Source organism: Sphaerodactylus townsendi, linkage group LG01, assembly GCF_021028975.2.
Source record: "Sphaerodactylus townsendi isolate TG3544 linkage group LG01, MPM_Stown_v2.3, whole genome shotgun sequence".
Lineage (NCBI taxonomy): Eukaryota > Metazoa > Chordata > Lepidosauria > Squamata > Sphaerodactylidae > Sphaerodactylus > Sphaerodactylus townsendi.
In genome coordinates, this window is record NC_059425.1 from 97,521,599 (window position 1) to 97,534,997 (window position 13,399).

Genomic DNA, 13,399 nt, shown 5'->3' on the forward strand with positions numbered 1-13,399 from the left:
AAGGTCTTGAATTGGTAGTGTTGATCCTGGACCGCGAACCTCAGGTATTTCCTGTGTGATTTGTGAATGGGAATGTGTAAATATGCTTCGGTCAGATCTAGTGATGTCAACAGGTCCTGATGACGGAGCGATGCTGTAATTGACCTGAGGGTTTCCATCCTGAATTTTGGGACCCGAATGAATTTGTTGAGACGTTTCAGATTCAGAATTGCTCTCCAGTCCCCATTGCGTTTGGGGACTGTAAAGAAATGTGAATAAGTCCCTAAGTACAGTTCCGCTGTAGGAACAGGCTCGATCGCATGAATTTTCAATAGGTGAGAGACTGCCTCCAGGGTTCTGTTGGCTTTGATCGGGTCGTTTGAAAGCGGTGAGATCATCACATGCTGCCGTGGGATGATGTTGAATTCTATCACGTAGCCTGTGGAAATGACTTCCTGTGTCCATCTGTCCACGTGATTCCCTTGCCAACTCTGTTGGAAAAATTGGAGGCGACCTCCCACTGGAAGGTCCAGGTAGTGATTGCTTGTTTTTGTTGGCGTTGAAGTTTCTCCCTTGTTTGTAGAACTGCTTGGGAGGTTGCTTGTAGTTCCGAAAGGACTGCTGGTTTTGCCAGGTTGTTCTTTGTCCATCCCGTTGAGACCTAGGGAGGGTCTTGTGAGATCTGAAAGTAAATTTGTTAGTATTCGAAGTTCTGTCTGGTCCTCTGACAGATTTTGGCATTGTCTTTTTGTTATCTTTTGTTTGGACCAGGACTTGGTCCAGTTCTTTCCCAAATAGGGCTTCTCCGTAGTAAGAGTACCGAGCCACTACGTGCTTGGATTGAATGTCAGCTTACCCGCAGGCGGATCCATGCGTTGCGTCTGGCAATCATGTTGGAAGCCATGGATCTCGCCACTAAGGCCATGGCATCGAAGGTGGCATCCGCTATAAAGGAGTTTGCAGATAGAATTCTTTCTATGCCCTCCCTGACACCTTTAGACTCGACTGGAATCATTTCCAGGAGTCTTTTTAGCCAAACCATTGTGGCTCTGGCCACTGTGGAGGAGGGAGTCAAGGTTTTAATGGTCAGCTGCCAACCATTCATGGGGACCCCAGCGCAACGCCAGCCTCCTGACCTCCCTATCCAGGGGGGTCTTTAATGTTCCCTTCCCCTTCTTTTTTGCCACCGCAAGGCTCCAGGAGTGATGTAAGAAAAACTGTAACAGGAGCATCCACGGGAGGGTTTTGTAAGAGAAGCATTAGGTGCTGAGGGCATCAAATATTTTTTTCTTAAGAAAATTGTTGTTGGGCAAGCCTTTGTGAGGAGGTGGGATTCATCCATTTCCCTTTGAATCCTTTTTAAAAAAAGCATATTCAGGAACTGGGAAAAATTTTTCCTCCTCTACACTATTCTTGGGTAGATAGTCAGCCCTTCCCTTTAGGGGAACCCTTCAATTGGTTTTGTGGGGGCAGGTTGCCGAAGGCTTGGGATAGAAGTTCTTCTCGTCTTCAGGGATCGCGGGAGATCCAAAGCAGAGATAGTTTTGGAAATTGGGGCTTGTATTTTCCTCTAGTTTGAAGAAAAACTGAGTGGATTGTTCAAGGGATTGTTTCAGTGGTCTCCCTCTGGAGTCAGAGAATTTTTTCTCCTGATCAGCACTCTCATCCCAGGCTAAGATAACCCCTCTTCTTCCTCCTCTGGGAAGGCTAAGAGGGGTCCCCTTCTGTGAGTAAACGGACCCCCTCCCTGTGAGGGACTCGCTAGTGATCCTAAGGGATTGGGCTCGAGGCGGACAGCAAGCCTTTGATCTCTGGCGTCCAGAGCTTTTGTCCAATTTGTTTGCTGAGGAACTCCGCCAAGTAGCGGCCTCTGAAATGCGCACTTCATCCAGCTTACCCGCTGGAGTCATTTGGCTTTGGGGGCTGGAAGTTTCTCTCTTGCTCTGCCTACATTTGCGGAGTCTTGCCTGGAGTGCAACACAGGAAAGAACCGGCAGCGATCATCCATGCCGCCCTCTAGAAAGAGCAACGCACTGCTCCAGGTAACCCTGGGAAGGTTGGAGGAGTCGGCCGTGGGAGAGTTTCCTCATAAGGGGCTGCAGCCCTGGGAAGGCTTGAGAAAACTCCGCCGGCTCGGTGTTGCAAAGCGTCTGCTTCTTTGCAGTCACTGCCGCATCATGCGCATGCTCCCCTGGAGCACTCGGGATTCTCCAGCCCGACGTTTTGGCGGTTTTAGCTCGGCCCCCGGGCCCTTCTTTAGCTTTCCCCACGGAGGTTCGGCTGGAGGCGAAGATGCGCTTTCGGGTCAGCGGAGACCCGCCTAGGAACGATCTCCGTTCTGGGGAGAAGGATCGCTTCCATTTGGGGAGTTGTTCCTAAAGTCAGCGATTTTAAAGTTAGTGGTTGCCCTGGGGCGACTCTGCAATAGATCCCCTAGCTACGCTGAGGTCCTTCCCTAAACCGGAATGCAGCACTCACCCGGCTTTGAGACAGCACTCAGACAGACACACAAAACGACACAAAACAAATAGAGGGTTTTTTTGCCAGAGTCTCCAAAAAACACGTCTGCTCTCTGCAGAGGCAGGGAAATACTGAGGGAAAGCGACCCCGGAGACTGCACAGGAAGTACAAGGATAATTATTTTGTCATTTCCTGCCTCTCTGCAACTGGTGGAGAAGACACCCATACAAGATGCCCCACACCTACAGTAGAAGATGCATTCCATTGTAATCTATAGCCTCATTAACAAGAAACCAAAATGAGAATGTCTGCCTGAGATAGCCTTCCATGTTTGAAAGCTTTCTGCAATTATTAGCATCAATACTTAGTTGTCAAAGGAATGATACCACCCATAAAAGGTTAGAGAGATACATTATACTATACTATTCCCCAAAAGCATATAAAAATGTCCAAGGAGGAATCCTCTGTCTGCTAGTAACACACTCTCCGCTAATATACATTCAACAATCACAACAGAAATATGCACAGGCTCCTGCAAGCAGCTACCATTTTTGGCGGAGGTCTATGAAACCTATTCAGAGGAAATGACCAAAAGCATATCTCCTGACACAGAGGAAGTCACTAACAGGAAAGAAGAAAACAAGATAGCAAGCCAAGCATTATCTTAATATCCGTTTGAGAGTGCTATAAATGCCAAAACCAACCAAAACTTTTCTGTTGGAAGGAAAGATTCAAAGTACGTTTTTCACTACAACAGGCTGTTAATATTTACGGGGGGAAATTAAGAACATATTGGAGGGGGGAAATGAAAATAAAAATATGACAGTTACAGCCATACTGGATGACTCTGAGGCTAAAGAGTCATTTATAACACAATAATCTCAGTGCACTTGCATTTTTAGAGTTACAAACTGTCATTACAGAGGTCTCTGACAGCTTAAGCCATTCAGTATTAGATAAAGATCAGAGTGTGGCTTGGATATCATTCTGGCCTCGTTATGGTATATTAATATGTCTAATTCTCAGTATGACCAAATCATTTTACATGAATAGACAAGACCAATCTTTCAACAATGTGAAAAAGTCACAGGTTTGCAAACAACCACCACCATCACTTAAAATCTAACACACACACACATTATGTAGACAGGGAGGTTATCATGTGACTTTGAGCCACTCATACCCTCTCAGTCTAATGTATCTTCAACCTTGGTTGTTGGTGTGAGGATAACATGGAAGAGAGGAGAATGATGTGAGCCACTTTGAGTTCCCACTGTCATGAAATGGTGGGCATAAATGAAATAAATAAATAGTAAATATAGCTGAAGATGGGGGGCAGATAAACGTAGGTTGGCTGATAGGTAGGAAGGAGAGAATGAAGTGGCTGTGGGGGCTTTCAGGGAAAGAGGAAACAGTGAGAGAGATGAAATTAGATGCCCCCTGCAAGTCTTTGATGGTCCTCCACTTGTGAGAATCTAATTATACACTACAGTAGGTAGGAAACATCACTGAGCAACATACGCTCCTCCAATGCAAAACCAGCCAAACATGAACATTATGTTGCTGCTAAAGTTCTTACCAAGTCAGTCCTCGTCTTGTAATGACAATGACTGAATTCAGAAGTGACAAACGAGTTGTGGTTAGTTACCAAGATAAATGAGTAACAAATAACCAAAATTACAAGCTTCTCTCCTCTTCTACATGGACTCACAACTGAAGGTGCCCTAGTCAGAATATCTTCAATCCAAGTTCAATTTGCTGTAACATCCAAATCTGGGCACCTTTACTAACTGGAGTTTGTGTCTTTCTCGCTAATCAGAAACTAAAGCATTAATTTCTGAGAAAAAAGTTTGTTAATGTGACTGAATTCCACCATCACAATAAAGTGGTGTTAAGCTGAAGAATTTACAAACCCGGATATGTCTGTAGCTTACAAGGAGGAGAAAGAGAACATGTAAGCCCAAGAGTCTGAGGCTTAACAAAACACAACTTGTTTGTGATGTCAGAATGCAGGCAGAGTTTGTACAACCTAATATTTAAGACTTAGAAGTTCTTGCAGTCTCAGATAAAACAGATCTTAGATAAAACTAATACTACTTTTCTAAAGCTAAATGCATTCCCAGACTCTTTAATACAAGGATAACAACTAGACGCACTCCAACACTCAGTCAGCTGTGTCTCAGCTCAAGCTTCTTAACCAAGCCAGCTCACATACATCTTAATCTGAACCAAAACTTGCATCTTGAGGCACTGTTGTATTGGCACAGCAGCAGCTCCCTTAACAAAATGGCTTTTCCCTCTGCAGAGGAGGAGGAGGAGGAGGAGGAGGAGGAGGAGGAGGAGGAGGAGGAGGAGAGGAGGAGAGGAGGAGGAGGAGGAGGAGGAGGAGGAGGAGGAGGAGGAGGAGGAGGAGGAGGAGATATTTTACTGATTCTCCCCCACCCACCCACCCACCCCGCCCCTGCCCCTGCCTTGCCTGCTGCCAATTCCCAATTTTCTCCCTACATTTTTCCTTCTGGCACGCTGACACCCCACTCCCCGGAGCACAGTTTAAAGTGAGGGTGCAATGAGAGGGAGAGGCAGGGAAGTTGCCTTTCTCAAGCAAAACCCTGCTTACGCTGCCTAGGTCCAAGCCCAAATGTTCACATATATGTTATATGTCAGAGATACCATGTTCAGTCGTTTAGATAATTCACAGATTCCAATAAGACTGCAGAACTATTCTGGCATAAATTACTTCAGCTCACAGGTGCAGAAGTTTCTAAATATACGCATACATATATACATACATCACCCATAGATTAGATTAGATTAGATTAGAGAGAGAGAGAGAGAGAGATAAAGAGAGAGATAAAGAGAGAGAGAGAGAACAAAGAATCTAACCATTCATATTTTCAATGCTCTCTATAAATAGCAGATAGAACGGTCAACGTTTTTTCTTCATAGCTGTCATTGCCATGCAAAATTCTATCCAGGAGGTTTATTTGTTAGCCAGCCTGTGGTTCCTTCTGTTCCCTACTCACCCAATATCCCTTAGTTTCAAGACCCATTGCATCTCGAGAAAAATACAATTTGGAAATTGATTTGATAGTAGATTGTGTTCTTTGATTTCTACACTCATGAATATGGGAAAGACGAAGAATCTGTAGAATGCCACACAAAACAAGACAAAGGATTATGTGGGGTCTCCTGTGATCATCACTTCCCACCCGCTGCGCTACTATTCTGGAAATTCTGGAAAGTGAAAGAAATGAACACCTGTCTGTAGGGAGTGATTGGGCAGCACCTGTAACAACAGCACAGAAATAACAAGAAGAGGCTGCTGAGATTTTTAAAGGAATGTAAATTAGAATCTCATGTGTTTCTGCAATATTAGAAATATGAACATTTTCTCTCAATATAGCATTTTGGAAGGCGAAAGCCTATACAATCAAGTATAGCCTTTGAGGGGAATACCAAATATTTTGAACACTAATGGAACTAGCAAACTCATGTTTACGCAGAAAAATCTGCAAAAAAGCACCTCTTCTACCAAGAAGTAATTTTTCATACTTTTCCAGCTGAAGAGATAAGGGCTATCTGCTGTATCCACACAGCATTTCCTGTCTTTCAGGAGTGGCATTATCACCTAGAGGTGAATTGTTCTGTGACTGGATTATTTTCATCTAAACCAAGCCCTTCATCATCGCAGAATCCAGGTAATAACAAAAGGAAAACAGATGTCTTCGACTAGAGAGTGAAAGAGAGAGATTGTCTAAGCATACTACCAGGAAGTCCACCCCATAGATTAGTGAGTCTTACTTCCAAATAATCGTACTTATATTTGGGCTCCAGTTGCAAAGATCTGTAGGACTGTTTGCCTACCTCTAAACACACACTTGTAACATTAATAAAGCAACCCTTCTCCACTGCTCTCCCTAACAAATCAATCTCATTCCCTTTTTGCTGACATCCTGAAAAAGTATTTACTACTTGCAGTACTACTACTTGTAGAACACTGCCATTTTTCCCAGTTTGATTTCCCCCCTCTATATGAACATGCCACTTCAGTGCCTTTAAAGAACAAGATTTAACAGTGGTTGCCTCCTCATCTCCTATCCACCAGGGACACAGGGATAACACAGATTTTGTCTGATTTGTTTGTTTTAAGTTAATCAGCTTATAACGCTGTAGTATGCTGAAGATTAGTTGGCTACACTGACTATGGGAAGCTTTAGCTAGCAACCAGATAAATGCAAAGATAGTCAGTTGCCAGAATTTTGTATCCCCTGCTCGGGACATACACTAGTACTTGTGTATTCTATGCAACCGTGCTAAAGCATTAGGCTGCAACCCAGTTTTTAGAATTTCTCTCACAGTTTACACTGTTGCACTCAAGTAGTCAAATTATCTTTGATCCACAGAACACAGGGCACTTAAACATTGTGATTGTTTGATGGTCTGATGGATCATCTGTCACTCTCCAGATTTCTCAAAGTGTTGCAAGAATTAATGGAGCCTGGAGGGCAGAAAGCACCAGAAAAAAAGCAAATGATTTTTAAACTATATAAAAAGGCAATCCTGTATTTACATTCAGCTATTTGCTGAATAGGCTGTGCCTGGCAAAAGCAAACAGGCATGGTTAAATATATATATTTTAAAGTAGTTCACTAGAGGACTGTAGAGAAGAAATATACCAGAACCGGAGTGTCACAATGTGGTCCAGTTTAGGGTCCCTAGACATTTTAATAGGGCCCTGTTCTTTGAAAATGACTAAAACAAATTCCACATTCCCCCAAGTGCACTACTTATGCACTAAAGCAGACTGCCATTGAGAGGCTCAACAGTTGTGCTTATGCCTGGCTGTTGAGACATTCAGGAGACCACTAACACACAGAGAGCTGACAAGTCCCCCAATGAGGGCAAGGGATCTCCTATTCCCACCACCTGCTTTGAGTGCCAGCAAGAGATAAATTAAGGTGGGGGTGGAGGCAGCCTAGTGTAGTTACCAGAAGATGATATAGGAAGTGACAAACAGTAATTCTAGGAATTGCTGGAAGGTCTATGGTTTTCAGTTATTCCTAGAGCTACCCTTTGTTACTTCCTTTAGCAACTTCTAATAATTACACAAGGCTGCACTTAAAAAGACATCCCACAATGGTGTGCCTCCCACAACCCGCATGCTGCTTGGCAAGGCTATAGCCATAGAAGGATAAGCTGAATTCTACAGGATTAGGTGTGGGAAAAGAAGTGTTCCTGCTGAGGAGCTGGCAGGAATTGGGAAATACAGTGAGGAAAGGATATTCTAGGTGAGCAGAAGAAGAGGTCATGAGATTACAGCCATCCCTTCTTCATTTCTTTCTCTTAAAGGAACCCTAGTAATCTTGCACCCATCAGCAGGTATGGTGCCTGTGATCCCACAGTGCCCACCAACACCTTTTCTGGTGCCCACCAAGTATTTTTAGGAAATGGGTAGGGCTAGGTAAAGCTTTTGCTTAGCAAGGCTTCTGATGGGCCGTGAGATTTTTTTTTAAAGGAGGAGAGGGGGAGGAGAGGGGGAAAGTGCAGAGGAAAGTGGAAGAGAGCAGAGCTTGCAGGGAGCAAGGGATGGAGGGGGATTGGAAGGCACGGTTGCTGAAGGGCGGTGCCTTAGTCAACTCCCTGAGACTGACAGGAAGACTATAGAAGGGCTAAGAGGGAAAGGAAGCCCAGGGAGAGGCTCCCCCTTAGCCAATTGGAAGTTGCATAGGTGAAGAGGGGAAGAATGCCTGGGAGAGGTGCCCCCTTTGCCAGCCTGTGGCTCAAACACCTGGCAGGCAAATACCACACCCCTGAGACCAGGAATGAGGCCAGGGATATCAACGCCCGCAAAGGGGAAGGAGGATTGGCATCAGAGCCCTTCGAGGGGACCCTGCAGGGGGAACAGGACACAGCCAAATATGATCCATTTTTCTTATCTGTCAATTTTTTCCCTTGTCAATAAACATTAAATCTGCTTGCCTCTCACTCTTCTTTTCTGAGAAAACAACACACCAAAACTGGCCCGTGTGTACGCAATTAGCACAATTAGCGGTTTTCCATTTAGCCAAAGTCTACTACAGTCAATCACAAAGTTAAAATATAAATCATAAATGTTTCTGTGCACAGTGCTGTCAAGTTGCAGCTGACTTATAGTGACCCCAGCAAGGAGTTTTTAAGGCAAGTGAGATGCAGCAGTGTTTAGACACCGCCTTTCCTGGCAAAGTGTTCCTTGGTGGTCTTCCATCAAAGTTGCAACCCTGCTTAGATTCTGAGATCAAGCTATATTATACCCCATGCCACATCAAAAACATAAATAACAACATTAGAATAACCAAATCTAAACATACTTGTGTTAAAATGTTTCACCTTTCAGATACAGCTTTTGCTCATATTTTGGCTGCCAAGGCAAACACCAACTCTCCATGTGAAACAAGTGAGTCACTGTCTGAGGAAAGAAACACTAGCCTCTCTGCTTCCAATGAAGGGTTTAAACCCATAAAAGAGATTTGGTTTTGGGTGCAAAGATGGCAGGACAAAACATAATGAGGCAAAACAGGCAAAAGACATGAGACAAACAGTTTTTGGCAGCAGTGGCCATCAAGCAACGTTGTTGCCATGGTCTGGAACTGAATAGATGTAAAGGCTGTTTTGAGGTTATGATGAAGTGGTCCCCCTTAATCAATTTCAATGAGACCAAAAACTGGAGCAGAAGACTGATTGTCTATCTGTGACTGTGTCACACTTGAACACCCAGTCCCAAATACTGGTACCAGAGATAGCACTGATCATAAAATCTCAGCCTCTTTGACCAAGTGGGTCCTGCAAGGCTTCATCTTGTCCCGTATGCTTTACAACATCTACATGAACCATAGCTTCAGGGAAAGGTGTGAGGCACATGTGTGATGCCAGTCAAAAGTCAGGTTTAGGCACAGGGATGGTTGGCAACCTCCAGGTGAGATCTGGAGATCTCTTTGAAATATAACTGATCTCCAGATCAGTTTTCCCTAGAGGAAATGGCTGCTTTAGGGAGTAGACGCTAAAGCATTAAGCCCCACTGAAATTCTCTCCTTCCCCAAACCTCACCTTCCTCAGGTTCCAGCCCCAAATTTCCAGGAATTTCCTAGCCCTGAGTTGGCAACCCTAAGGACAGGTTTGATTAATTCTTACTAATGATGACATCTGAATGCTGCCTATATCTTCAAGCAATCTGAAGGCCTTGTGACACCGAGAACAGAAGTCCACTATCCTCCAACTGAATCAGGAAGGACTGTCATTTTGTTATCAATAAATTACGACTCACAATCAATAAAAAAGTTCTTCATAAAAGAGCAATGTACGCCAAACAGATATTTTAACAATACACACTTATACGAAATCTTTGTTTTTCTAAAAAATATGCATACTACGATTAGAAACTGAATTGGAAAGGGTCTGGGGGGGGGGGCTATGAATCTATGGCAAAGCTTGAGAAAACATTCTTGCCCTGGCTTAATATTTACAAAGCTTTTATTGTCCATGCTACTAATGAGCAGTAAGACCATAGTCACCATGGCAACAACTAAGTAATTTGTTGAGAGGAAACATTATTATTGTGAAATGGAAATATTTACTGAACGGGATATTCTCTTGAATATAGTTGTGTTTGCCTCATTTTGGGCTTCTCTGAAAATTAGTTATTTCCATTTTATTCCATTCAATATATAGCACAAAAAGTTCCTCTCCTCCACAGTCAACTGTGAAAATCCAAAATGTGGCAGGAAAAGTTGACATAATCTTGTGGAATAAATAAAACTATGACAAATAAAATAAACTGAATGAGGAAGCAAATAATAGCCATATTTTTATTAGAAGAGTCCCTGTAGCCAATAAGAAAAAATCTACTAAAGTCAACTGGGTACAAGATAGATTTCTCTCTATATTATTATAGTCTAGCATCCAAACTAGGGCTTGACAATCATAAATGTTGAAGGGTGATATTTTCCCTCTTCCTCCTCCTCTGGATATGCAAAATCCTTCCTTCCTCTTTTGGTCTCCTTGGATTCAGTTTTCAGCAACATCTAAATTTGGCAAAATGTGATTAGAGCTAACTGGGAACTCTCTTCCAACCATGTTTTCAAGAGTCTACTGATTCACAATAATCAATTCAGATATCCCAGCAAACTGTGGTTTAAACAAAGAATGAAAGGGAATCACCACGCAAGAAGGGAGGAAGAAGCCTGCTAGTCTTTCACTATTCATGGTTTGGCCATGACTGACCATACTACAAAGCAAAATTAATGTAATATAACGTATTTGTGTTGGATTTTGATGTTGGGGAGACGGGATCAAATCTCTATTCAGCTATGAAGCTTGTTATATATGTGAAACTTAGTACCTACCCTACCTCACAAGATTATTGAGAAGATATGGGGGGATAGCAGCATACTCACCCAAGCTCAATACAGGAAAAGCATATTGCAGATATGCTCAGAATATCTTAGAAATGTCCTTCTAAACATAGGAAGTTGGCAACATTTTATAGGATATAAAAGAATGTTGACAGTACAGTTCATATGCTTTATAAATCGCACAGTGCACAGCAGAAAATACAAAAAAGGACAATTTTTTTTACCAAAACAACAACTATCATGAGTTCAAATCTATACAGACATATAAGCTACATCAACATCATTAACAATTAAAATATTTATATCCCGCCCTTCTCCAAGGATTTAAGGCACACAATGGGTAAAATGCAATTCAATCACACAAAAAACTTGCAACAAATCAGAAAACTGAAATACTTAGCTTAAAATATCATGAAGACTTGCTAGGAAGTCACTCGCTGTTCCTTCCCTTCTACTCTTCCTCTTGCACACTGCAGAAGTGGTAAATGCCCTGATTTTCAACTAACTACAGTTTGTCATGATTTCTGCTTTAAAAAATAATAATCACAGTGGTGTCATGGGGTTTCCGGGCTGTATGGCCATGTTCCAGTAGCATTTTCTTCTGACGTTTTGCCTGCATCTGTGGCTGGCATCCTCTGAAGATGCCAGCCACAAATGCAGGTGAAACGTCAGGAGAAAATGCTACTGGAACACGGCCATACAGCCCGGAAGCCCCACAACCCCCCAGTGATTCCGGCCACAAAAGTCTTCAACAATACAAAACTAACCATAATTTATAAGTATTAGTTTGATCCTGTTTAAAACTTTGATTTATTATGTGTAGTGGTTTTTAAAAATCGGTTTTAAGATTTATTGTACAAATGTTTTTAAAACATCTGCATATGATAAGCGCAAGCCATATGATAACTAAATAATGGGGAACAGAACAAAATCAATCCAGATGCTATTAAAAACTGTGGTTAGAAGTGCTATGTGCAAAGGGCAGGAGTGTGCAAGCCTGAGGACTCAGAATTATAGAATTATAGAATTATAAAGGCAGGCAGGCAGGCAGGCAGGCAGGCAGGCAGGCAGGCAGGCAGGAAGGAAGGCAGGCAGGCAGGCAGGCAGGCAGGCAGGCAGGCAGGCAGGCAGGCAGGCAGGCAGGCAGGCAGGCAGGCAGGCAGGCAGGCAGGCAGGCAGGCAGGCAGGCAGGCAGGCAGGCAGGCAGGCAGGCAGACGGGAGCAGGCAGGCAGGCAGGCAGGCAGGCAGGCAGGCAGGCAGGCGGGCAGGCAGGCAGGCAGGCAGGCAGGCAGGCAGGCAGGCAGGAAGGAAGGATGGAAGGAAGGGAGGCAGGAAGGAAGGAAGGAAGGAAGGAAGGAAGGAAGGAAGGAAGGAAGGAAGGAAGGGAAGGAAGGAAGGAAGGAAGGAAGGAAGGAAGGGAGGAAGGAAGGAAGGAAGAGAAGGAAGGAAGAGGAAGAGACGAGCCAGGAAGAGAAGGAAGAGGAAGAGACAGAGGAAAGGAAGGAAGGAAGGAAGGAAGGAAGGAAGGAAGGAAGGAAGGAAGGGGTCATCTAGTACAACCTCTACACAATGAAGAAAATTCACAACTACCTTCCCACACACACCCGTGACCCCTGATCCATGCCCAAGAGGTAGTAAAAAAAACCATTCCGAATCCCTGGCCAGTCTGGCCCAGAGGAAATTTGCTTCCTGACATCAAAATGGTGATCAACATTACCCTGGGCTAGAAGGAATCTCTCTCTCTCTCTCTCTCTCTCTCTCTCTCTCTCTCTCTCTCTCTCTCTCTCTCTCTCTATCTATCTATCTATCTATCTATCTATCTATCTATCTATCTATCTATCTATCTATCTATCTATCTATCTATCTATCTACCTCTCTATCTACCTCTCTATCTCTATCTGCCTAAGTTCATGGCATCAGCATTGCTTTCAGATGGCCAGAAATGGAAATCTCTTTGTTCAGACTCATCAAGGGAAATGTCCTTGTTTAGACTCATTACGCTGGTTAGTAAGGTTGTTCTTCTGGAAGGGACTGTTCCCTTCATTTTATACAGAGACTTTCTTGGGCTGCCACAGTGAAAAGTTTGGGTGTTGCATTAGATCCTATCTTCATGGTGGAAAAAACCAAGTATTTCAAGTTGCAAAAAGAGCCTTTTATCAAATCATAGAATCGTAGAGTTGAAAGAGACCACAAGAGCCATCAAGTTCAAATTTGTACCGTGCAGAATTGACCTGTGTCTGCATAAAACAGAGTGAATTGCCATATCAGGGCCCATTTGGTAGAGCATATTTGAAGAAAGACCTACAGATGCTAATGGACAGACAAACACTCTAACTCAATTCAAAACATAACCATCTCGTACAAGTTCCAGGGCATTAGGAAAGACAAACAGCTTAAGTCAAAGTCTTAAGGCTACATCCCATGCTCTCAACAATAATGAAATTTCATCATTCTCCAGAAAAAGTTGCATTTAAGACACAGCACAGGACATAGGAGAGATCTCAAAATTTTTGATTGTAATTTGAAGTAGACATCTGACATCACAATGATCACACAGAAGTGAAATCTAATA

At 43.3% G+C, this 13,399-nt stretch overlaps 1 protein-coding gene across 5 annotated transcripts in view; it reads right to left on the reverse strand.

Annotated features, from left to right (window-relative positions):
- Positions 1-13,399, reverse strand: part of TIAM2 (TIAM Rac1 associated GEF 2) — a 199,703-nt gene that overhangs the window by 157,577 nt on the left and 28,727 nt on the right. The window lies entirely within an intron of this gene.